We start from the raw sequence: 26,347 nt of genomic DNA on the forward strand, positions 1-26,347 counted from the left end.
ACATGTGGCTCCAACACAGACCCAGGCTTCCAGACCTTTCTTTGATGGGACGATGGGAAGAACTGAAGACAGTTAACTCGAAGAGGCTTTGTCTCCGAAAACAGAAAATTAAATACCAAACAAGCTGGGGGGCTTGTGTTCAAGGCAACACACACCTGGCAGAACTGAACCCTGAATAAAACCTCTCTATGCAAAATTACAGTTTTCTAAGAACAAACAACCCTGAGAATTTTTCCCATGACCCACCCCCTCAAGAACATTCTTTTTTCAATATTTCAAAAATGCTCAGAAACCGGAACAAAGCTGTTTTAAAATCTCAGAGGGTCAGAGCTGGCTGGGATTGGTTTAAGAATGCATAACACATGAAAGGCGCAGAGGCTCTCTTCATAAACAGAGCATCTTCACACCAAAGTGCAGAAAAACAAGGGGGGAAAAATTAAACTAACACAGAGCACAGAAAGCATCACATGAACAGAGAGTCATGTCCGGCCTGGTCTGTAACAGACAAATCTCAAATAGACAGTCCTCATGGGCTAAGCAAGAGGAGAAGAGAAAGAAAAACAGAGCCTCCGGAAACCAACAGAAGCAAGCCAGAGACAGGAGACCTTCAACGACATTCCAGGTATCCAGATTCAAATTAGGCAGACAGGCAATAACTCTGGCGGCTATCCCCCGCCCCCCCCACACACACATACACACACACACACACCTACTTCCACAGAGCAGCCATCAGTCAACAGCCCACTGCATTCCTTGAGCATCAATCCTCTGGTCTTCTCCTTCTTTTGCTCCAGAGGCACGGACGGGAAGTCCATGCACATGTCAGCATCCGCTCTATTTAACCGACACTCAAATGTGTTACATTTGCCATGTAGTTCCCAAAGGTCCCCAAACACTCGACATGACACACTGGGCCAGCGCTGATGCTTTTGTTCTATACAGGGAACAGGTGTGTGTGTGTGTGTGTGTGTGTGAGGGGCAACAGCTTGAGACTGGAGACATAGGCAGGGACTTCTTCATACAAGGCCACGTGCAAGGACATTGTTTACTTAAGAAATCTGAGGGCAAAGATCAACACTGGGGGCTCAGGCAGGTGGTGGCATATCAGCTTCAGGGTCTATAGGGCACTGGAGGTCAGAGGCACAGAGACCCCAGGGACCCCGGCTCCAGGAGGACTTGAGGGTGGCCTTAAATGGAGTTAGAGGGGCATGGAGCAGTCAGGAAGTGCTACAGAGACCCACATCCACTCCGAATCAGCTTGAGATGCGTCTGCAACGCAATTCATCTCCATTGCTTCCTCTATTTCCTATATTTTCATTAAATGGATATTTATTATTTGCCATAACGAAGAACCAAATGAAAGTTCCTTATTTTGAAACAGCAAACTTTTATAAAAACCAAATAGAAACATGGCCTCGAATATGACACCCATGAAATCTTAGGAAAAAAACAGCTTGTCCAGCGGAAGGCAGGAGCAGGCCGGCTAGCTCCAAGACCTTCCAAGCCACACCCGCTTCCTCATGACAGGCAGTGAAGACTGTTAAAGAGGGCAGAAATTTCAAGGGCACTGAGGCACTGAGAATCTCTCCCGACCTCCTACAGTGGGCAAGCCTATCACTAGCAACAAGTTGCTACAATGTATATGTTTGCTTGCTTTCTACACAGTTTCTGAAACTACCCCATCATGGGGTTAAGTAAGGAAAAGTAATGGCCCCAAGAAATTTGGCCTTAGTCTGTCACACCATGCAAAACAAGCAAACCCTGCCTGAGACACTCCCCTCTGCGGCAGTCATGCTGTGAACCGCAGTGATACACAGAGCACTCCGCCCTTACAGAGACAATGCTCGGGCCCAGAAGCCAGTGGGACTTCTAACATTTCCCGCCCACTACTCAGTGCATACCACCCTCGTCTATCTGTGAATGTTATCCTGTTAGAATGCTAGCTTTAAACACAGCTGCTTCCATTGCTGGCTTTAGTTTTATGAAAACTGTCACATGGATTTTTCATTTGGGATTAGGACAGAATATCCAAGAATCTTTGACTTCCAAGACTGTCCTTAAGCACGCTGTCACTTTGTGGTACATATTCTTGAAAAGCCAAGTATTAATCTCAAAATAGCAATAGATTGTGAAAAAAAAGTATTCAGGGATGGGGGGAGGGGTGCGCAGGATGAGAAACTTTAGCATCCCAAGGCCATGCAGAAGAGGTAACTACACAGAGCTTCACAAAGCTGCCCAGGACACCTGTGCTTGACCGGTCCTCAGAGAAGGAGCTAAGATCTACCAGCCGGGTTTCCTTCCTTTCTGTCTGTTCTTCACCCGCCTTACCCCAGAGGATCATCTGTGGCAGATGAGGTTCTCCAAAGTAACTTCAAAAGGAAAAATGAGCAATATTGAAAGAATTTCAAAGAAAATCTAATCAACAAATACAAATAAAACACTGTGGGTAGGGGGTGGCAGACACCTTTAGCCCCTACAGAGGCAAGTGAATTTCTGATTTTGAGGCTAGCCTGGTCTACAGAGTAAGACTGTATCTCAAAAATAAAAGCCAAATAACCGGAGTTGTCCAGAAAAGTAAAGAAAGAGTTCTGGAGTTGAAAGCCTCGCAGGAAAAGGAGAAGGAAGGGGGGCTGGCCTGTCTGTCAATCATTCCACGAGGGAGGGAGAGGGGGACGGGAGAGCTAGAGCCAAATTCGTGTCAATCTTTTAAGTTTTAACATAAAAGGCTTAATTCATAATTCTACTGACTGAAAAGAGGTTAGAGAAGGCAGAGGTTCTAATGTCTTCTACAAAAGCTTACATTGCATGTTTTCTGGCGCGGTAAGGCCCACCTGGAGCGCTGCTTCTGCAGACTTGCCTGCCCAGCACCAACGGAAAGTTTGGCTAACAAGCGGCCCCAACATGCTGGGCTCGACCACAAAATAGGATTAAAACTTGGGTGAGTATATATTTAGAAACCGTAAAACATTCTGCACTTCCAAATACACGAATTAGAGTTAACACTGAAAGCGGCAAAGGAGTTTAATTCCGAAACTACCTAAAATAGCTTATTTTATTACACTGGATGTGAGTGAAGTTTATAAAAAGAATATTAAAGTCACTATTCTGGGTGCACTCTCGAGGAGCCACCGCTGAAGTCATTCCAGTCATGTAAGAGTCTCTCACTCCGCCGTTCACAATGTGCTATTCTACTTACATCTAGGGCTCACAGTGGGCATCTGTGGCAGCGCGGACCACAAGATGTCTTCCTTCAAAGAGCAAAGGATTAGAACAGGCAGGGAGGCGACTGTGAGGTAACCCATGAAAGGCTACTCGGAAATGAGCGCCTGCCAATCTTGTCCTCGGAGTGGTCATTAAGGCATTACCTCCACATATACAAAAGCAAAGTGTGCTCCTGCTCCTCGGAGGCGAGAGAGCTGCAGATTATCCCCTTGCTCTGCATTTGATGCGCGACAACAGGTCATTTCTCTCCTCACTCCTCGCTCATAGGCTGACCTCAGCCCACCACAGCTGCAAACAGCAGGTTAGAGACAGAGAGGAGAAACCCAGATCAGCACAGCCCCACAGCTCCAAAGATAAACTGAGGCAGGAGCAAGGCCTAGAACCCTCACCCATGTTCCTCTGGTAATACAACCTTCCCACAATCCTGTCTCTATTCAGGACCAAGTATGAAAATGAAGTCAAATTCGCCCCCTTACCCTCCTATCTACTGAATGATATGAGAGGATTTTATTACACATAACAAAAACTCACTAACATTTCGATATTCTCCTGAAGGACGCCAAGAGCTCGTGTACCTGTAAAACATCTGCTGCCAAAGTATTCTAAAGGAAATGGTTACAGTTACCCATATATGTGAGCCCAGGCTATAGCAGTGGGCTGCTGTCTGTCACTCATGAGGCCGAGTCAATCTGCACAGCGGCAGCCGATGGAGCCCCCACCCACCCATCGCTCACAGGCTGACCCTCAGCCCACCACAGCTGCAATCGGTACTGAACCACGCTAACTGCCCCAAACCCGAATGACCCCAGCAGCAGATCCTACAGAGAATCAGCCGTCCCTTCCTCCTCCTCCAGGAGGACCACAGCTCAAGACTGCTCCTCTCTCCAGGGACCCTCCATGGATGCGCTGACCTGAGCCTCCTCCAGCTCATACTGAGAAACTACTGAGTTCCTGGACTGCTAATGAATCGCCGTCAGGAACGCAGGCCACCCGATCCCAGCTTTTCCATAAGGTGTGTAGGTGCCCGTCACTCCCTCAGTCCCTGACCCCAGTCAGGTCAGTCCCAAAGCTGTGCGGGTCACTAATAATAACGAGGAGGGGAGGGGGGAGGAAGGAAGTATTATTATTATTATTATTATATTGTCATTATTATTATTATTGAGGTGGTGGGGTCTGTTATAAACTCTTAGGTAATCACTAAATGCTTTTTAAAAAGAAAGTATAGTTTAGCATGTCAACATGTGTTTGCAATCCCAGAGACAGAAAGAACAGAGGACTGTGAGAGTAAGCAGATGCCCACCTGAGGACTGAGAGTGAGCACCCACCTGAGGACTGAGAGTGAGCACCCACCTGAGGACTGAGAGTGAGCACCCACCTGAGGACTGAGAGTGAGCACCCACCTGAGGACTGAGAGTGAGCACCCACCTGAGGACTGAGAGTGAGCACCCACCTGAGGACTGAGAGTGAGCACCCACCTGAGGACTGAGAGTGAGCACCCACCTGAGGACTGAGAGTGAGCACCCACCTGAGGACTGAGAGTGAGCACCCACCTGAGGACTGAGAGTGAGCACCCACCTGAGGACTGAGAGTGAGCACCCACCTGAAGACTGAGAGTAAGCACCCACCTGAAGACTGAGAGTGAGCACCCGAGGACTGAGAGTGAGCACCCGAGGACTGAGAGTAAGCACCCACCTGAGGACTGAGAGTGAGCACTCACCAGAGGACTGAGAGTGAGCACCTACCAGAGGACTGACCGAGAGTGAGCACCCACCAGAGGACTGACCGAGAGTGAGCACCCACCTGAGGACTGAGAGTAAGCACCCACCAGAGGACTGAGAGTAAGTAACCACCTGAGGACTGAGAGTGAGCACCCACCAGAGAACTGAGAGTAAGTACCCACCTGAGGACTGAGAGTGAGCACCCACCTGAGGACTGAGAGCGAGCACCCACCTGAGGACTGACCGAGAGTGAGCAGACACGCACCTGAACAATACAGTGAGAAACAACAAAACAATCAAATAAACAAAACCCACAGAAGTCAACAAAGAGGTGCCAGGTCCGATGCAACAACTAACAGCCATTTCTAACACGGCAAGCACTGACCTCCACTGACCCCACTCAATGTGAGACTCGGATGCATTTAAAACTATGTACTGGTAAAGTAGGGGAACAAGACACCCACTAAATACAAAGACTGGGGTCAAAAGTAAAGAGACCGCGAGCCGCGGAACACAATGGCCCTGGGCCTCTCTGCCGCCGCTTTCACCTGGGATCACTTTTGTTCTCCATGCTTGGGACGGACCAGGGCCTCATGCAGGTGACTCGTGTATTGCACCGCTGAACTGTGCCCATTCTTTCTTTTTATCCCTCGTGTGTGTGTGTGTGTGTGTGTGTGTGTGTGTGTGTTGTTTGTCCTGGAACTCACTCTGTAGACCAGGCTGGCCTCCAACTCACAGAGATCCTCCTGCCACCGCCTCCCAAGTGCTAGGGTTAAAGGCGTGGCCACCACTGCCCGGCTCTCTGTACCTTTTCTTAAGAGACAAATGGTGCTGGGTGCGGTTGGTGGGGGGATTTAGTCTGTTGAGAGTATAACCCTACAAAGGTGCTAATTATACAAAATAAACTGACCTATCGTACACCACGGACAGAATGGAGAACTACATGGAATCCTATCTCTGGAAATAAGTACTAATTAACACCCTATTCCCACCTGAAGACAGACAGACAGACAGACAGACAGGCAGGCAGACTGACTCATATATAATCACTGTCACAGACCTCATCTCCAGCAGAGCTCAGTGTGTGAACTGCTGACCCTTTTCTACCAGAACAGCATGGGACAGCTTCCTGGGCTACAGGGGTTTTCACCTTCAAACTGATGCGCGTCTTAGTCACTGTTCTATTGCTGTGAGGAGAAACCATGGCTAAGGGAACTCTCATAAAAGAAAGCATTTAACTACAGGCTGGCTTACAGGTTCAGAGGTCAGTCCATGATCATCACGGCAGAGTGCATGGTGCTGGAGAGGCGGCCGAGAACTGCATCCTGATGTATGAGCAGACAGGCAGGCAGGCAGGCAGGCAGGCGGGCAAGCAGGCAGACAGACAGACAGACAGACAGACAGAGACACAATAGTCTGGCATGCATGGGCTTTTGAAACTTAAAGTCTACCCCTAGCGACACACTTCTTCTAAAACACCACACCTCCTAACCATTCTTCTGAATAAACATTGACCTACATGGGCCTGTGGGGCCATTCTGATTCAAAGCACAATGCAGAGAGTCAGAAGGTGCTCTGTCTTCCTAAATGTGATGTCAGGTCCCCGCCGAGCATGCCACACTAATCAACTACATCTTAGACTCCAGGACACAGGAGAGAGGACACTGACACCAAGAGTCGCTCCAGCACACTCAGGGCATGTCCAAGTGATACACACTTCCAAGTGACACACACACACATACACACACACACATTCTCATACTTCATGCCAAACTAAAACCTACACAGCAACTGTGGTATCAGACTCAACTTTCTGAGCTTACAGAAGCGTCTGGAAACCTCCTACTGGGTGAGGTGCTGGAATCTTTGATCTCCATTGCCCTGAGTTCACACTCGGGCTACTGGGTTTATTTTGAGGAAGCGTATCCTTCCTGTTGTTTCTCAGGAAATGGGAGAAGGCATTTAGAGACTACGGCCTAAGTTCAAGATGAATGGTTTTCATTTTTTTAGCCCTGCCATCTCACTTTGAAGAATATTTAATTATGAGGGGAAAAAGACTTTGAAAAACTAGAGAAGAGGCGTGGAGATGGGAAAGTCTTCTCAGCCTTAAAAGGGTGAATTTTGTAAAAAGCATTTCACTGAGTCCGTTACACCCAGTTTCTTCTTCCTGTGAAGAATTTTCCAAGCACCAAGCGGTATAACAGCAAAATGCAGGGGAAGGAAGTGGCCAGGTCTCTGGCTCTCTAAGAGCCTAGAGAAAGATTAGAGGCTTACTTGTAAAAAGAGTGTCCTATCACCTTCGTAGCTTGTTAAGCGATTACAATAATCTCCGCAGCCACTTAACCTGACCTGGGTTCACCTTGTAATGCCGGCCACGCCCTGGGGCCGCAGAGGGTCAGCCCCATTCTTCAGAGGTGGCTCCAGCAGACCATGTCACAGAAGGGGAACAGACAACAGCCACAGCTTCTCCCTTCTGCCTGTCTCCTTTCCTTCCCTGGCCACAACTGACACCCGGGGCCACAAACAACTTACCCGCCCCACCCGATCTCATGTGGTCAACCCGCTAAGGACACAGGCCCAGGAGCTACTGTGCACAGCGGCTTGTCTTGATCCAAGCCATTAGTTTTTGTCTAACGGTGCACAAGTCTCCCTGGAGTCCCGAGAGCTGCAGGAGATGCGAGAAGACATAACTTCTAATTTCCTCCATTACAAGACAGGAAACGGAAGCCCGGTTAGGTGACTGATCTCCCTACAGCCGGCACCCCGGTCCCTTAACGCCCAGTCTTCAGCTCCCTTCCCCACATCTTCAAGCTTCACCAACTCGACACCCAGACAAGGCTGCGGGGTCCTAGTCGGAAGCTCACAACGTCAGCACAACACTCTGTCAGCGGGAAATCGGACCAGAGTCATCAGCAATGCCCCCCGGGAGAACTGAGAGGATGCTTAAAAACTGTGCAGCTTGGGGTGGGTGCGATGGCCACCAAGCCTGAAGACCTCAGCTGCAGACACCCATGGGGAAGGGGCGCGCGAGCTCCCTCAATCAACCATCCCCTGACCTCCGCAGTGCCCCAACAAACACGTAATAAGTAAGTGTAATAAAGCAAATGTCCCACTCTTGCTGCTCCCGATCCAGTGGCTCCCATTACTGAGGTAACCTCTGAATCTGTGTCTCAAAGACACCGACAGCCACAGCTGTTCCCTTGCTAATCATCTCCCAGCAACAGGAGCAGACTCCTCAGCGCCCTCCCACACACACCCACCTGCCCGCACACCCACGTTCACGTGGAGCTCTCGTCCTGGCTGCCTTCCAGGAGAAACCCACTGTGCCCATGAGTACTCCTGAACATCCCTCCCCTCCTCCCCATATACCTGAACATGCCCTCCCCTCCTCCCCATATACCTGAGCATGCCCTCCCCTCCTCCCCATATACCTGAGCATGTCCTCCCCTCCTCCCCATATACCTGAGCATGTCCTCCCCTCCTCCCCATATACCTGAGCATGCCCTCCCCTCCTCCCCATATACCTGAGCATGCCCTCCCCTCCTCCCCATATACCTGAGCATGTCCTCCCCTCCTCCCCATATACCTGAGCATGTCCTCCCCTCCTCCCCATATACCTGAATATGCCCTCCCCCGCCCTTAGACTCCCGAGCATGATCATGCCCCTCCTCTGCCCCATGTTTTCTCAAACTGTAAAATTATTCCCTTTCCTACCTTTAATCACCTCTCTCTCTCTGTCTCTCTCCCTCTGTCTCTCTGTCTGTCTCTCTGTCTCTCTCTCTTTTGTTTTTGTTTTTTCAAGACAGGGTTTCTCTGTGTAGCCCTGGCTATCCTGGAATTCACTCTGTAGACCAGACTGGCCTCGAACTCAGAAATCCCCCTGCCTCTGCCTCCCAAGTGCTGGGATTAAAGGTGTGCGCCACCACTGCACTGCTCTTTAATCACTTCTTAATCAACTAATCCACCATAAGGGTTAACCATCCACAACTTTAATCCCAGCACTCAGGAGCAAGAGGCAGGAACAGCTCTTAGATTAGAGCCAGCCTGGTTTACATATGGAGTCTAATACTAGCCAGAAATACATAGTGAGTTCCTGCCTCAGAAACAAACAAACAAACAAACAAACAAAAACAAAAAAGGAAAAACTGTCAGTCACCATCACGTGCTACATAAACACAAGTGCATGCACACACAGCCAACCTCCCGCCCCTCCATCCCGCTTCTTACATCCTCCTCCCCTGACAGGATCTAAGCACCGACTGAATACCTGGCTAAATCTAGTCACCTCTGTTCCCTCCAGGACAGCTGCTCCCCACCTGGCGACCTGGCTCCTTACCATGTATGAAAAGGACCACAGCAGTAATTCTTCCACAGAGGTGACTGGAAGGATTAGGTGACTAACTCCTTTCTGTTTGCTCACTCAGTCTTTGATCTGTTGGCCATGCCCGGAGGATGCCAATTACATCCGTGGCTATGCTGATCCAGCCACGTGTGCGTAGCCCTGTCCTCACACTCCTCCTGGGGTGCACACTCCACGGTGCTCTACAGACACCCCGGCTTCATCTCAAACAGACTCAAAGGACCATCACGATAGCTCAGTAGGTAAGGGCACACACTGCCAAGACTCACTGAGTTCAGCACCTCCGCCCCCAGAAAGTGGAAGACAAAAGGACAGAACTGACACCTGCTGGCTGTCCCTTGACCTCTGCGTGTACACTGTGGACCATGTGGCCTCCCACCCCCACCCCTATTAGGCACATAAATGAGTGCCAGGAAGTTTTCTAAACAAACTCAGTATCCTCTCTAACCTGTCCTTTGGCTTTCAGTCCTTACTAAGGACAGCCCAGAGGCAATGCCCAACCAAGAAACTCTCCCCTTAACTCTTTTGTTTCCCTCTTTACTCCCCTCCCACTTTCCACCTACCTAGATACAATTCTCCTCCCTAAACATCTCTCCTTTCTGGTCTCCTGTCACTTCAGCTGCAGAGAAACAAAGTCTCAGCTGGACCACTGCAGAACCACAGGATTTCTGTGTCTAGTTCCCCACACCTAAGAAAGGAAATTGAGCAGTTTCTTAAGTCCTGAGATGGCACAATCCCGTCGGGATAAGCCCACATTTCCAGGAGACCATGGAGGCACCTCCACTGTCCCTCACCCCAGCCACCCTGCCTGTGTCGCGGTCACACTGGCTTCTCCGGCTCTAAACCACGGCCGCAGCTTCCATGAGCACAGCTCTGTCCTCCTCGGCTCCGTAACTTGCACCCACTCCAAACACCAGGAATTCTTTCCCTCACAAAACGGGAAGGCACAAAATCGGGTTCGTTGGGCCCTGTTCTCTGTCACCTGTCCCTGTGTATTCTACCCGTGTGTCTCACATGCTGGAGTTCTGGTTAGTGCTGCGTTGTCTACCTTGTGAGCTGAACTTTAGACCGTGCTTCTGTGCCTGTCCTGAGTCCAGGCACTTGCCCATTGTCCAGCATCCCCTCCAAACTTAACTGGGAAGGCGGAAGGGGACCTGAGACTTCAGTCTGGAGCTTGGCAAATACTAGGTGACGTACCTTGGATGCCAATCGTATTAGGATAATGCCAGGGGAGAGTACAGTAGGAAAGGTGGGTCTGATGGCTGCTGAGGGTAGCCCACAAGAATCTGAATGAAAAATGGGACATTGATCTAGTCTTCCATAAGCGGTAAGTCAGCTGGGCAGGAGAGCCCGTTTAAGGCACGGGAGTCGGGAGAGCAGCTGGAATAGCAGAGGCTGGGTTTATCTGTCGAATCGGGTTCTGGAGGCGGGATGGTCACCTGATTTCATCAGACTTAATACAGGCTTAGTGATCATCAGTAATGAAATAAAACTCAAGTTCTCTCTTATTGGAACTCTCTTATATCACCTTAAGAACTACAGACAAAGGGTTGACGATGTAGTCCACCTGTAGAGTATTTGCTTAGTGTAAAAAAAAAAAAAGCATCAAGGTGTTCAAACCTTAGCACTGCGCTAACCCGCATGGTGGCACACTACCATAATATCGGACTTGAAGAAATGAAGGCATATGGATCAGAAATTCAAGGTCATCTTCAGATACATAATGAATTTGAGGCCAGCCTGGGCTACACAAGACTGTGCTCTAAAAGCAAAAACTAAGGTCAGGCATGGTGGCACGTGCCTTTGATCCCACCACTCGGGAGGTACAAACGTGGATCTCTGCGAAGTTTGGGGCTAGCCTGGTCTACATAGTTCCAGGTCAGCCAGAGCTACAGGGTGAGCCCCAGTCTCAAACAAACAAGCAAAACCAAAAACCATGGCCTATCATATCCATATAACCCTAAAGCAGACGGAAAAGGATGCTACCATTTTTGGACTACAATACCCTGCCCCGAAATATTCACTGAGACCAAATGTATTTACTCCGTGATCTCAAGTTCATTTATAATAAAAATCCAAGCAACGCACATTCATTTTGCCCAGATACGCAAAAGCTTACTTAATGTGACATAATGCCGTACTCAGTGTAATATAAGGTGCAGAAATGAGACCCTGTGTACTGAGAATGCACTGGAGCGGGGAAAGTTGGCGCAGAGCAAACTGAAACTGATGCTGTTCCCGGGTAATAAAGAGACATCTATAATTCATAGGCTTTCAATGGTATGTACCAAGTATTACCACATCACATCTCATAAAACATTCAAAACCACCCAAGCTCCCAAGCTCATGTAGAGCACTGAAGAAGAAAGAGAAACCTCTAACCGAAGACACCATCGCCCTGCTACGGGGCCCGGGGTAAAGAAAGCCAGGCTGCAAGCAGGCAAGCAGGAACATAAAGAGGCTAAAGCAGGCTGCCTTCAAATGACAGCTACAGCACGTTCCACCTCAGGAGACACGCTACACAATGCACTTGTGCGTACGGACGTTTAAGTGGCAGCCGAGGCCACAGCTTAACTGGCATAGGTGTCTGCCTAGCATGCGCGAAGCCCTGGGCTTGATCTCCAGCACTGCACAGGCCAGGCATGGTAGAACACGTCTGTAATCTCGGCACTAAGGAGGTGGAGACAGGAGAATTACAAGTCCAAATTTATCATTGGCTGCAGGCTAGAGGCCAGTTGGGGATACAATAGAGCCCGTCACAAGTAAACTATAATAAAAGACTTAAGACACACAAACAAGGGCAAGAAGTCAGCTGTAAAATAATCCTGCAGCTGGTGTCTAAGTCAGGGGTAGAAGGCTTGCCAGCACATGGGTTTGATCCCCAGTATCACAAAAATCTGAAAATATCAAATTTAAACCATTTGTGAACTTCTTAATTTACATTAATATGTCAATTCTGTAAGCAAGATTGATTATATAAATGTATCTGTATCAATGAAACAATGTATCAAAGGCTCAGGAACACACAAGTAAGTCAATTGAACAGAACCTGCCACAGCCACAGCTCCAGAACTGCAGATGGTGGATTAGATGATAAAGTAATACTGAAGGAAATTACTCAAAATATGACCCTTTTAAAAGTATCAAAAAAGGGGGCTGGAGAGATGGCTCAGTGGTTAAGAGCACTGGCTGCTCTTCTAGAGGTCCTGAGTTCAATTCCCAGCAACCACATGGTGGCTCACAGCCATCTGTAATGCGATCCAATGCCCTCTTCTGGTGTGTCTGAAGACAGCTGCAGTGAACTCATATGCATAAAATAAATAAATCTTTTTAAAAAAATGTATCAAAATGGGTTCATGCTAAACTGGGCTGGATGGCATCATCAGTAACCCTAGCACTCCGGGGCTGTGGGCAGGAGGATCATACTCAGCTACATATAAAGTTTAAGGCTAGCCTGAGTTATTCATTCTTTCCTTTTTTGTTTGTTTTGGGTTTTTGTTTTTTGGTTTTTTGGTTTTTTTTTTTTTTTTTTTTTTTTTTGGATTTGGGTTTTTCGAGACAGGGTGTCTCTGTTTAGCCCTGGCTGTCCTGGAACTCACTCTGTAGACCAGGCTGGCCTTGAACTCGGAAATCCGCCTGCCTCTGCCTCCCAGAGTGCTGGGATTGAGCGTGCGCCGCCGCCACCACCACCCAGCTTCATTCATTCTTTTACTTATTTTGAGACGGGGTTTGTCTTCATAGCCTTGCTATCCTAAAACCCATTCAGTAGACCAGGCTGGCCCAAATTCAGGAAATTCACCTGGCTCTTGTCTCCCAAGTGCTAAGATTAAGGGCCTGTGCCACCACGACTAGCTATGAGTCCCTGTATGTGTGCGCGTGCGCGCGGGAGGGAGGCAGGGAGGGAGGGAAATAAGAAAAAGTATAAATCCAACTTAGAAGTTGTACAGTTTGGGTTTAGTTCTTTTGAGTGAGTCAGGGCCCTCCCCCATAGCCCAGGCTAGCCTTGAACTTGCCTCTGGCCTCCAGGGACACTTTTTCAGTACTGGGTGACATTTTTCCTCTGCTGTACATTAAATTGGTGATACAGATTAAATTGGTTAGATCTGGCTTCGGATCTAACTTTGTTTCCATGTTAACTGTTAAGATGCCATCAAAGGGTAAGATTCAAGAATCGTCCATATAAGTAGACATAGTTCTAGAAAGTAACGAGGCATGTACACATACCTATTCACAGATACAAACAGATTTTTAAAGACAGTAAAATATTTTTGAAGCACAACAAAGCATTAATTCATGGAACATGAGATACTCTATAAAAATACTTTCACAGAAAGGGGAGACTCAACAGAAAAAAAAAAGAGAGAGAGACATGCCAAAGACATGTAAAGATACTCGGGGAAGGCAATCAATTAATAAAGAAATCTCGACTTCAACAGTGATCCCCAAAAGGAAAAGTTAAACTGTGGGGGCCAATTAGACCTACCCACTTAGTAACCACAGGAAATCCGTTAGTGAGATAAGTCATGATGGTTCTTAGACATAAAATCACTTTATACTTATGACACGGAAGGAGAAGAAAACCTATTCAGAGCAATGAATGGCATCAGCGGGAGGGGCCCGGGAAGTGAGGCTGTGGTGACGAAGGACACTCACACACACCTGCAGAGAAACTAAGACACTGTGTGATGCCAGGCCTGGCGGCGCAGCCTTTAATCTCAGCACTCAGGAGGCAGAGGTGGGTGGATCTCAGTGAGTCCAAGACCAGCTTGGCATGCACAACAAATGAGACCGTTTCCCCAAAAGCAAGTAAGTCATTATGGGGCATTGGTGGAGATAAAAAATTGACATTTTACACAATCCCTAATAACATTAGCACAAGCATGTATTGTGATCCGGTAAGAATGTTTGTGCACACCTGTTTAAAAAGCTCACGGGGCTGGAGAGATGGCTCAGCATTTAGGTCAGTACACACAGGGTACAACCAATCACAAGTAACTCCAGGGCATCTCATACAGTCAACCAGACGTAAACATAGGTAAAAAATAATAACAAGTCTTTTGAAAATTGAAGCCAATAACTCTATGCACCCAGGCTCCTTAGAGAAAAGGGAGATGTGTCTTTGAAAACCCAAAATATTTACAAAAATGCTGATTCTCCCACATCTCTATTCCTAACGTCTGTACAATCTCCAAGGCTTCAACTTAAACTTCACTGAAATGGCAAGTCAGATGAGACAAACCGTCATCACTGCTCACCATCAGGTTGGGGTAAGAAGAGAGAGAGCCGTAGGCAGCGAGGGGAATGTTTAAGGACTCGGGCCTGCACAATTCTGGAACAAACCAGGCTTTGTCAACATAGGTCATAATCTGTGCCTGCCTCAGTTTCTTTTCATAAAAAGGGTCATTATCCTGAATGCACAGTAACAAGAGACCCATACGTCATCCACACAAGTGTCTGGAAAGTATATGAGATACTGAATAGGACACACACACCAGACACACACACAGACACACTAGACACACATACACTAGACACACACAGAGACACTCACAGACACACACCACGCCACACACACACACACACCAGACACAAAGAGACACACACACAACAGACACATATACACAGACACATAGATAGGCACACACCACACACCAGACACATACAGACACACCATACACACATATACAGAAATACAGAGACATACACAGACACACACATAACACACACTACACAGACACATATATACACAGACACATACACAGAGACACACCACACATATACATACAGATACATACAGAGACACACATAGAAACACAGCATACATACTCACCACACTGAGACATATAAGACACACACACACCCCGAGATCTCTGTATGTACTCTAAGCTAGCCTCCAACTCTCACTCTCAGTGGCCTAAAACATGTTTTCCCTTTTAACTAGATAAAGAACTGCGTGGACTAACCCTAGTCCACAGGATTGTTCTAACAACTGGAATGACTACCAGAGAGGCTGATTCAATATAAATATCTGCATTTTCCACACTGCAGACCACAGATAGCTAACAGGTCCCTTTCCTCATGCTTATCACACACTGTAAAGGTTAAGGATGGCCGCTCTTGGCCTGTGGGAAATGAAGACAGGCTGGCACGGAGGGCGCAGCAGCTGACACAGTGGTGGTTCTGTAGTTGGTGTCTGAGTCCTGACAGATGAAAAGAAGGGGTGCCCATGGCTTAGGCTGGGGTGTCTAAGAGAGCATCCCTTTACCTATGACTAACTCTAAGATCTCAGAGCTGACCGGGAAAAACAGTCAGCCAGGAAACAAGATCAGATCCAGAGGCAGGACGCCACACATCACCAATCTACTGTATAACAGAAGAAAGGCCCCACTGAGGAGTCATTACCATCTGATGGCAACGTACCGCGGAGGTTGACTGCTTCATTCAGTCCACAGCAGGCTTGCTTTGGGGTTGAACTGGATTAAAGTCCTGGGAGAATCCCCATCCCCGACTCCCTGCCCCACACTCAGAAGTACTAAGACAAACAGTGTATAGTCATTACTCGATAGGTACCTGAGTAATTTAGTCACCAGATATGACAAAAATCAACTCTAAGGCAAGACCTCTGAAATCTATTAGTAAATAAAAGCATCCTAATTTTTAAGAGCTGAGAACCAGTGGAATACAACGCCTGGCGGAGATGGTAGTTTTACTTTATCCACATGAGGAAAAGTTGGAGGGTTTGGAAACAATGAGAACCTCAGCTTAAGCTGACCTCCACTGCAGACCCGCCCCGCCGACCACTAACTCTCCTTGGCATTTAACATCAAAGCCGCTCACCCTTCAGTCTCAGCCTCTGCTGGAAGAGACAAACCCCACTGCTCAGGCAAGTCCTCAGTGCAGACAGAAATGGCAGCCTGTGGCACTTAAGAAAACCTGCATGTATCAATTCATCATTCCCTTAGAAAAGAAACAAAATCTTTCCCTTTTCTTCTTGTTCTTCCTATCTTCTCCCTAACATTTTGACAAAGAATTACATGGTTGGGATTTTAGACCACTAAAAGCTCTAAAATCTAAAAAGAAAACAAGTGTTTTATGTATCATTTTCCATAGAAAATGTTCCACAAATTTTAATTAATACCTTCGAATGCCTCAAATTTAAGTAATGCAAAGATAATAAAATAAGCTTATTTCCACATAACAACTTTTGTTTTTGAAACTGGGTTTCACGTACCCCAGGTTGGCTTCACACTCACTGTGTAGCTCAGGCCGTCCGGCCCTCCCGAAGGCTGGAATTCTAGGCATGCACCAGCACACACACAGTCAACACAGAGCTAAATCAACCCTGCGACTTCATGCACGGTATGCGAGCACTCTACCAACTAGGCTGCACCCTAGCTCCCATCCCCGGACCGTCACAAACTTATTTCATGTGTTAATGCAGAGGTGGATGAGCTTGCCCCTGTGTTCCTCGTGTGACTTCTCGGTACTTAGGAGAGTAGGAGACTATGTTGGCACACAAGGGAGAAGCGTACGCCCTGGGTGTGGGCTGATTACATCCGAGATACAAGCCAGAGTCTTTTGTATTGATTGACTGACTGACTGACTGATTTTCTGAGACAGGGTTTCTCAGTGCAGCCACCCTGGCTGTCCTGGAACTCACAGAAATCTGCCTGCACACCCCAGGTATGAACTGATTACATCCCGAGATACAAACCAGAGTCTTTTTTCTTTTAAGATTTATTTACTTATTTGATATATATAAGTAGCTGTCTTCAGACACATCAGAAGAGGGCATCAGATCCCACTACAAAGGGTTTGTGAGCTGGGCAGTGGTGGTGCACGCCTTTAATCCCAGCACTTGGGAGGCAAAAGCAGGCAGATTTCTGAGTTCGAGGCCACCCTGGTCTACAGAGTGAGTTCCAGGACAGCCAGGGCTAAACAGAGAAACCCTGTCTCAAAAAAACAAACAATAAACAAAAATGGTTGCAAGCCACTATGTGGTTGCTGGGAATTGAACTTAGGACCTCTAAAAGAGCAGCAAGTGTTCTTAACCACTGAGCCATGTCTCCAGGCCCCCAGAGTCTTATTAACTTTATCTATTATCCATCCATCCATCCATCCATCCATCCATCCATCCATCCATCCATCCATCCATCTATTCGAGACAGGGTTTCTCTGGGCAACTGCCCTGGCTGCCCTGAAACTCATAGAGATCTGCCTGCACACCCCAAGTATGAACTGATTACATCCTGAGATACAAATCAGAGAGTCCTTTTATTTGTTTATTTTACTTCTCCATCCATCCATCCATCCATCCATCCATCCATCCGTCTATTTGCCGAGATAAGGTTTCTCTGTGCTACTGCCCTGGCTGGCCTGGAGCTCACAGAGATCCCCTTGCCTCTGTCTCCTGAATGCTGGGGATGACAGGCATACACCACTGCGACCATCTGCATGAGTCCTTCTTCACACTGAAGGCTTGTGGAGTGCCGGCCTAACTCCCGGAAAGGACACGTGCTTGCTAGCACCTGACATGAGGCGCTGCAGATTAAAACACGCCATAAGAATTTTGGCAGAACATAAATCATATTCATGTAAACGCAATTAAACCCGGTGACAGACAAAGGAAGAAGCTTAGTCAAGCTCTTGGCCAAGTCTACTCAGAGAAAGAGGAGAATTGAACTGGGGGTGGGCGGGGGAAGAGGGGGGCACCTGATCCTGTGTGCTGGTCCTTTTTAGGACTGGAGGCACCTGATGCCGGTCCTTTTCGAACCAGCAAAGGCCTACCTGGTTTATAAAGCACTGCTCTCTCATCCTAAGGCAACAAGTCCCCATACTACCCTGCTGAAAGACTCAAGAGCCACAAATCCCAAGGCCCTTGTCTGGGTCCCAGCATCTCCATTGACAGGGGCCGACAACCTTCTTACCAGCCCTACTCTCTCCATAAATGGACTCGCTTACCTCATTACTGTCCGGACCCACTGGCATGTGAGATGGAGAAAGTAGTCCTGCGAACACAGAAGGATGCCCAAGGCTGAACTCCTTCTAGCTCACACTCTCCTGTGTTCCAGCAGAGGGTCAGAAAAGCCAGTCCACTGTTTTGTTTTATTTTGTTTTAAGTATAAAATAGAGTTTATTTAGGGCATGGGGAAGGGAGTTAAGGGGGAAGTAGAGGCAGAGAAAGGCAGGGAGAAGGAGAGAGCAGAGAAGCAGAGGCCAGCCATGACCATGTGGAGAGAGGGGAGAGGGGAAGGGGGAAGGGAAGAGCCCGAGAGGGCAAGAGAGAGGCTAAGAGAGTGAGAGAAGCAAAACCCTAACCAGTCCACTGTATCTTAAAGCAGACTGACAGAGACACCAAAGTCCTCGAGCAATTAATAAACCGGAGGGCAGTGCATACTCCTGAAATATGAATAATAATATGGCCACATAGATCCTTCAGAGGTGGTTTGTGTGTGTCATCAAGTGTAACTGAATGGACCTTGGCCACAAGGTCCTGAGTTCAAAGCTCAGCAGAACTAAGAAGAGGAGAGAAAGAGGTGAGGGACTTCTTGAATCATTTGTTTTTCTTCTTGGGGAGTCTCTGGGAAAAGAAGAGGCATAATGCAGATAATATACAATTAACCTCAAACCTAGGTCAAGGCATATCTATCTAGCAAGGAGGAAATTAACTGCTCAGTCCATAAAAAGTGTCTCAGCTACTGCTACTATATTATACCAACTGCTGAAATTATTAAGGTGCTCAAAATACCTAAGAGATCAATGTTCTGAGGCTGGCTAAATGGTCCAGCCGGATCGTCCGAGTAGACAGATCCATCCCTGGGACCCACATGGTGGAAGAAGAGAACTGATTCCTGCAACTCCTTCTCGGACCTCCGAATGTGTGCTATGCCGTGTGTGAACTCACACACACAAACACACAGGAAAAATAAATGTGACAGAGGTATTTAATAAATGACTGTTCAAAAGAATTTCTGAAACAAGGAGATTCTGTCACTGAAATCTTCTCTGGACTGCTGATACTAAAAAGACGGGGCACAAACTTATTAACCAATCTAAGAGTTTTCTCTCAAAGCAAAATTGATTATGCCAAGATAACATTTTACTATGACGTTAGAATATAGCTGTTAGAATGATACAGTTAGACTAGGTGTGCAAGCCTTTGATCCAACCATTCGGGAAGCAGGCAAATCTGTGCTCCAGGCCAGTCAGTGCTACAAGGTAGGATCCCGGTCCCTGCCCCACCCTGAAAGGGATGGTAGCCACTGAGGGGCATGGACTTAAATCCAGTAAGCAGCTTGCCTCTTGAGAAAGCATGACATCCAACATGAAGGACTGGAGTGTGTACAGAGCCATGTTCTCCTCCTGGCAGAGTCTCCCTCTTCTCCCCTGTCACTCACTCGAACCTCAGCTTCCAAAAGCAGCAAGACGTACTGCTGACTTCTCCAGCGCTCAGACATTTAGCTTGTCATAACAACCATCCCAAACAGAGTCTTCTCCGCCAAAGTGGTTCCCTAGCGAGATGGCCTTCCCCCGTGGATAAATAAAGACAGTCAAATACAGCCAGGCCTTCTTCCACTGAGGGAGCCATCTAAGCCTACAGAGAAACATCCTCGAAATAAAGGTGCAAAGTCTACACCGTAAACCCACCTGTTCCCGAGCATTTATTCCCCTCCTGCTGACATCTGGAGCCAAGCAAGACAAGGTTAAAAAACCATGTCTACCTGGTCTCAGAAAAAAAGTCATCTCTATTTTAGTTTGGTGACAACTGAAGTTTAATAAATTTAAAATGTCTGGCTCGTATTTATAAAGGACCATGTTTCCACACAGTGAAACCACAGCAGCGAACGCCAGCCAGACACCAGACTAAACACCTCAGAACTCACTGCTGTCACTCATTCGTGGTCCCTACCTTTCCGGTGTGTGTATGTATCTGTACCACCAATTCCCTCAGTTTGTGATAGCCTGGCTCTACAAGCAACCCAGCTCCTCAGCTTCCCAGCCTAGCTGTCAAGCCTCTCATAAACTTCGCCCAGAGCTCATCAGCTTCCTCCTTCCCGCTCCACTTTTGCCTTCATACCAACTTCAGCAACACCCAACAGTCCCCAGCTTCCCAGAGCAGTATTTAGACAGCCGCAGGCCAACGAGTGAGGAGCAAAGAGCAGCTGTTCCGGGCAGCAGCTGGAAAGGGTGGTGAGGGCAGCTAGGGACTCCAGGAGGCAGCCCAGACAGTCCCAGGGCAGCCCAGCCTGGAGAGCACCACTCTAGGGGAATACCGGGAGGTCCCGACCTGCACTGCCAGAACCTTCCAGCCCTGTCCCATACACCTGGGCGGTGGCGACAAAGTGGCGGAGACTCCTGGAGTAGGACATGGTGGCAGGCACAGGCGATCAAGAGAGTCCCCGCGAGCAACGACCCGTCCTTCCCGCCCCAGCCCGCGCACCTGGACCAGGTGGCCACCCTGCTCCCTCAGGGCGCTCTCGAGGACTCGGCTGCGGGCAGGCTCCGGGGGCTGGAACCGCTGCGACGCGAGACTTCACTCCTCCATCCTGGGAGCCGGCAGCACGTTGCAGTCAGCAGTGCACTTCCTGTTTCAAAGAGAGCAAGAGAGAGCGTGTTGGCAGAGCAGCCGCGGATGGAGCGAGCGAGGGGCAGCGGCTCGCACACGCACGCACAAGCAGCCATCCAGCCAGTGATCACACGCTGGGGTCCGCGGCCACATGGCTCGCTTGGTCCGGCCCGGCCTCCCCCTGCCGGCCGCGGGTCCAGCCCCAGCTGCAGGACGCACCTCCCCGCGCAGACTTCACGCTCAGGCTCCCTGGGGTGGGCAGCGGGCACTTGGCCTTCGCCTCCCTCCTGCCTCACCTCCCTACTCTGCCTCCGCCAACCAAGAGAAGAATCACCTCCGGGAAGGTATAAAGACCTGAGCCTTGCCAAGGGAGAGGAGGCAGCTAGTATGCAAATCTGGAAAGTTTGCAGCCACATCCCAGCAGATCCACGCGCAGCAGGGAGCTTCAGGATGGGAAATTACTTGTCTTGTGCCTTGCTGACTCAAAAGAGAAGCGTGTGCACAGCTACCACAATAGAGCTGTCACGAATGGGGGGGGGGGGCGGCTACGAATATTCGGCGTTCCTCCTAGGGTCTCTCCATTCAGATCAACGGGATCACCAGCCCACTTACCATATACCAACCGCCTGTCCCTCCGTAGGAACATAACCCTCAACTTTTCTTCCATGTGATTATGAATCACAGAGATGACGTTCAATTTGGTCAAACCGACTTAATTTCCTTTTTTTTTCAATATATTTATGTCGAGGGAGGTGGGAGTATATTTATGGGAGGGAGTGGGCACCTGGGTGTATATGTGGTGGACAGAGGGCAACTTTCTAGAGTCAGTTCTCTCCTTGGACCTCGTAGGTCCTGTGGCTCTAACTTACATGGTGAGGTTTGATCACAGGTGCCTTTACAGGCTGGCACCTACTTAAAAGTAAATTCAGAGTAGTAAACTAAGGCGCAAGTGGCGGGGTGTGGGTGGGGCTTGCCACCAAGCAGAGGACATACAGGATGGAAGGAGGGAGAGCCAGTTCCCACAGTTTGTCCTCTGACCTCCACGACTGCAGTGGCACACAAGTGCCCACAAACATGTAAATAAACAACTGTAAGCAGGTGGCTCAAAATCTACCCAAGGCAGATCTCACCAACTCCAGAAGTTGGCCAGAGTTTGCAACCTGCCTGCCCCTGTGCCTGGAACTATCAGGCCATAGGCACGCAACTGATGACTCCGTCTGATGGTTTAATTAAGTTGCTCTTGTTTCCAAACCCAACACAGAACAGAAACAACAAACTATGATATGTATAATGCTACAAATTCAGGTCCTACTCAGTGTTAGCGCCTCATCTCACTTCGGCTAGGTCTTACCATTTCCCAACAGCTCTATAAAAACCTTGTTCCCATATTCCCAGATGAGGAAACAGGGTCAAGAAGTTAAGTAACTGGCCCGATGTCTCAGCCACACAGTGGTCCACTGGAGAGCTGGATACAGGTTTGTGCTAAGTATAAAATCTGGGTCATTTCCTCTATGTTCTGAATTCCTAGGACAATAGTGAGTTCTAGGGGATAAGTCAAGGCCAGAGACCAGCTGGGATCCATCCATCCACCTCGGTTCAGAATGATCCTGTAATTCACAGGCGCCCACTGAGGCACCCGTCTGATTTTGCAAGGACCTCGATGACTTAAATGGGGGGGAGGGGCATGCGACGCTCATCCAGGAGCTGCACTGCCTCCTTCAGCCTCTTCAGAGTTACTTGGTAACAAAAGTTCAACAGGTTCTGATGGCCACCCATATGCCAAGGGACAAAGTCTGTCCAGTGCAGAACCTAACTAGCTAATATTTGTCCCATGGATTGGTTTCTGCCTACCAGGGCAGGTTTAAGCGGGCAAAGGCTGCTTGCAGAAACGCTAATGCCTGCCTGAGGTTTTCAGGAAAACGACTGGCCATTCCCCACTGTCCATATCCTTCCGCGTTAGCACTTACTTGACCACGCTCATCTGTCCATAGCATGTAGCTATTACTCCCTGGACACAGGCTAAGAAATGGAACACATCTTTAAAAGTCAGGAGTCCTGACAATAGGGACATTCCAGACACCTACACAGAACACACAAACCGCATCTCTCCGCCCTGCCCTTCCCCTTCAGGTGACAGAGCAGCAGAGACCGGAGCAGTAGACACACAAATGGATTTAGGTTTGGCAGAGATGGGGCAGAGAGGCCTCAAGAATCAGTGACGCTCACCCTAGTCTCAAGCAATTGGTCTACAAGTCTCCTGAAGGGCTCTGAATCCATTCAGGTCCTGTTCTGCCCACCAGTGGTATCCCAGGGCTACCCAACAGCTCCTAGCCCTTCAACGATTTTGACAAACAAAATGCTTCTTCCCAAAGGGCTCAAAAGTCCCCAGAGAGTGGGAAAGTCAGGAAAGCCTTAGCTCAAAAGGTCCTGCAGCTTGTTTGTTTGATTGTTTGGTTGCTTTTTTGAGACAGGGTTTCTCTGTGTAGCCCTGGCTGTCCTGGAACTCACTCTGTTAACCAGGCTGGCCTCAAACTCAGAAATCTGCCTGCCTCTGCCTCCCAAACACTGAGATTAAAAGTGTGTGCCACCATTGCCCGGCTACGTCCTGCAGTTTTAAACCTGTCAATAATCATCAGCTTCAAAGGACATAATTCCACTTTTAAAATACCTTTCTCTATCCCTGTATTCCAGTTACTCATTAGAACCCCAAGAAGCCAGAAGGACAATCTCTGAAGAAAAATAAAACTTTTTTTTTTGAGCCACTGGCTCTAGCTAGCTTAGAACACACTATGTAGACCAGACTGGACTAGAACTTGCAGATCTGCCTGCCTGCTTCAGTCCTCAGAGTGCTGGGATTGAAAGGGTTCCTACTCCTAGACAAAGGCAAGAGGGGCTAGAGAGGCGGCCCAGCCGTTGTTAAGAGCACTGGCTCTGTAGACACGCGTTTGGTTCCCAGCAACTACATGGCAGCTCACACCTGTCCATCACTCCAGGGGCTCCAATGCCCTCTTCTGGCCTCCTCGGGCACTGAGCATGAGCATGGTACATGCAGACAAAACACACACACACATATGAAATAAAAGTTTTAAATCCTTTTAAAATTTTTCACACACACACAAAGAAAGGCTAGGAAGACGTCTTGGCAGCACGGTGACTACCACATAAGCCTGAGCAGCTGAGTTGCATTCTCTGCTCATGTCAAAGGTCAGGGACATGAGGTTGTAATGCCAGCCCTGGGGAATGCAGGCAGGAGGATACCTGGGGCTCTGTAGCCACCCAGCCTGGAGAATCAGCAACCCTCAAGTCCCACTGAAAGGCTGGGCTGTCTCGAAGACCAAGGTGGATGGCTGCTGAAGACGGCTGGCTGGCCAGCTGGCAGCGGGCCTCCACACGGATGTAACCGCGTGCGGAGGAAAAACAGTGTGGCGAGAAGAGGAAAGCTGTCTTGGTGGGCAGAAGCTGAAAGTGGAGTAGCACAGGGCGGTGCACTCCGGTAAATCCCTGCACTTCGAAGGTGGAGGAAGGGCGGTCGGCTTGGGGCCTTCCTAAGTCTCAAAACACAGATGTTAGAAAGGATGCGCGTGAGAGAGAGAGAGAGAGAGAGAGAGAGAGAGAGAGACCTCCTCTCCCTCAGTATCACAACCTAGTACACGCTGTGCAAACGCTATTTTAAAGGCTCCAAATTAAGTTTCCTTCTCTCAAACCATGGCCACTTGCTCTTCATTTTAAGAGAGGCACAGCTTTGAAGGTTGAAACCGGTTACCACAAGGTCTGTGTGTGCAGATCAGTATGTCTGCAGATGGATGCAGGCAGGAGAACGAACGCTGACAAGCCGCCTGGTTCCCTAAGAGATGCCCTCCACCCACAGCCTTCTCAGCAGATGTTCCTGACTCAGCCCTCCCTTCCAGGGGAATGCGCACAGCACATCCTGGAAAGGTGGACCCTGGCACTGAGTCTCTAAAACGCAGCCTATGGCTTTCAAGGAAGCTGTTCTCGAGCCAACTGGCTGGTTCGACTGGCATGTCCCCCAGAGAGCTATTACCATCTTTGCAAAGCCAGAATGAGTGTCCCGTCTCACGGCAAAATGTAACACGGGGCTGCAGGCGGGTCATCTTCTCAGCATCTGGCTGCAGGATGGGATCGGATCCCATTTGGACCCATCTCTGGGCGGCTCTGGAAAGCATGGCTTCCGTGGCCCCGAAAGCAGAAGCACCATGCCAGGGTCTGAGCTGGGTACTCTCAGCCTCCAAACACATAGTCATGAACCTCAAAAAATAAAAATTAACAATACCCCCAATAGGCCAACCTACCCCACAGAATTCTCCCAACTGCCCGGGCAGGGGCAGGTGTAATCACCGAGCTCAGCAGAAGCAGGACAGACAGCACAGGTGCAGATTTAACCTAGTTTTATGTCGTGTGAGTGTCTGCTTGTGTGCCTGTGTGTGTGCGCGCGCACGCTGTGTGTGCTCAGCGTAGTCGTGCTCTAAGGCAGAGGGTGCTGTGTGTGCTCAGCGTAGTCGTGCTCTAAGGCAGAGGGTAAATGAGCGAACACTCACTTGCGGGCTATTCTTCTACCTTCTAAAAGAATAGAAGTGAGTGGGCAGGTGTGGTTTGTCTGCAGCCGTGTGTCTTTTACTCCGGAATTAAAACCCTCATTCTTAACACACAATCCATCAGCTGGCTTGGGGGTGCTCTTGGGGGACAAAGTCAGACAGTCTGCTCTAGGGTTCACCAGCCTGGGATACAGGGCAAGACCTCACCTCAAACATAAACAAAAGTGCACATAATTACATATTAACTTGTAATGGCATCTCAACTACTCAGTCCCCCCCAAATTTTGCTAATGGTAAGGCGCAACTGATTATAGTTGTCATAGTGGTGTAAGGGGAGGTTCTGATAGTAACACCCTGTTCTCCAATTGGTTCTTGATTTGTCAGTAAAGAAAGCCAGAGGACAAATTGTTGTGCAGAAGGTAAAGATGGGGTTTCCACGTCTCTGGAGAAAAAGGCAGACACGGAGGAGGACAGGGACTTTTCTACCATGCTTGGAATGAAAAGACAACAATCACAATCACGTAAGACCTTGGGGAGAGCTAGGGCCTGCGACCTACACTATGGGTGGGGTGGCCAAGGATGTTTGGTAGGGTCTAGGTGGGATGAACCATTAAGTTTAGGGCAGGTGGAGAGACGGAGGTAATACAATGGTAAAGACACGCTTTTCCAGGCTGTAGATATCTGTGCCCAACAATTATGCCAAGAAGGCAAATTATATAAAGGAATTACCGTCTGTGTGTGTGTCTTTTATCCAATGATTTATGGGTCTTGGGACTGGGCTGGTGGTGCCGAAACCTCCCGAAACCTCCCTGAGCCAAGGCCGGGTAGAAAGGGAAGACAGGAGCACGCCCCTTCCTGGGCAAAGGCGGCAGCGATTGTAAACCGCCCACAACACATTCCCAGTAGTAGATGTGGCTGAAGGAGCTCA

General features: G+C 48.7%; 1 protein-coding gene across 4 annotated transcripts in view; it reads right to left on the reverse strand.

Moving 5' to 3' along the window:
• Positions 1-26,347, reverse strand: part of Lrrc8d (leucine rich repeat containing 8 VRAC subunit D) — a 113,149-nt gene that overhangs the window by 65,639 nt on the left and 21,163 nt on the right. For 3 of the 4 annotated variants that reach the window (XM_052198205.1, XM_052198206.1, XM_052198207.1), the window contains exon 2: positions 20,741-20,885. The exons of the other annotated variant lie outside the window; for it this stretch is intronic. The gene's annotated coding sequence lies outside the window, so the exon portion shown is untranslated. The remainder of the gene's footprint in view (positions 1-20,740; positions 20,886-26,347) is intronic. 4 annotated transcript variants of the gene reach the window in all.

This window comes from Apodemus sylvaticus, chromosome 11 (genome assembly GCF_947179515.1).
Source record: "Apodemus sylvaticus chromosome 11, mApoSyl1.1, whole genome shotgun sequence".
Taxonomy (NCBI): domain Eukaryota; kingdom Metazoa; phylum Chordata; class Mammalia; order Rodentia; family Muridae; genus Apodemus; species Apodemus sylvaticus.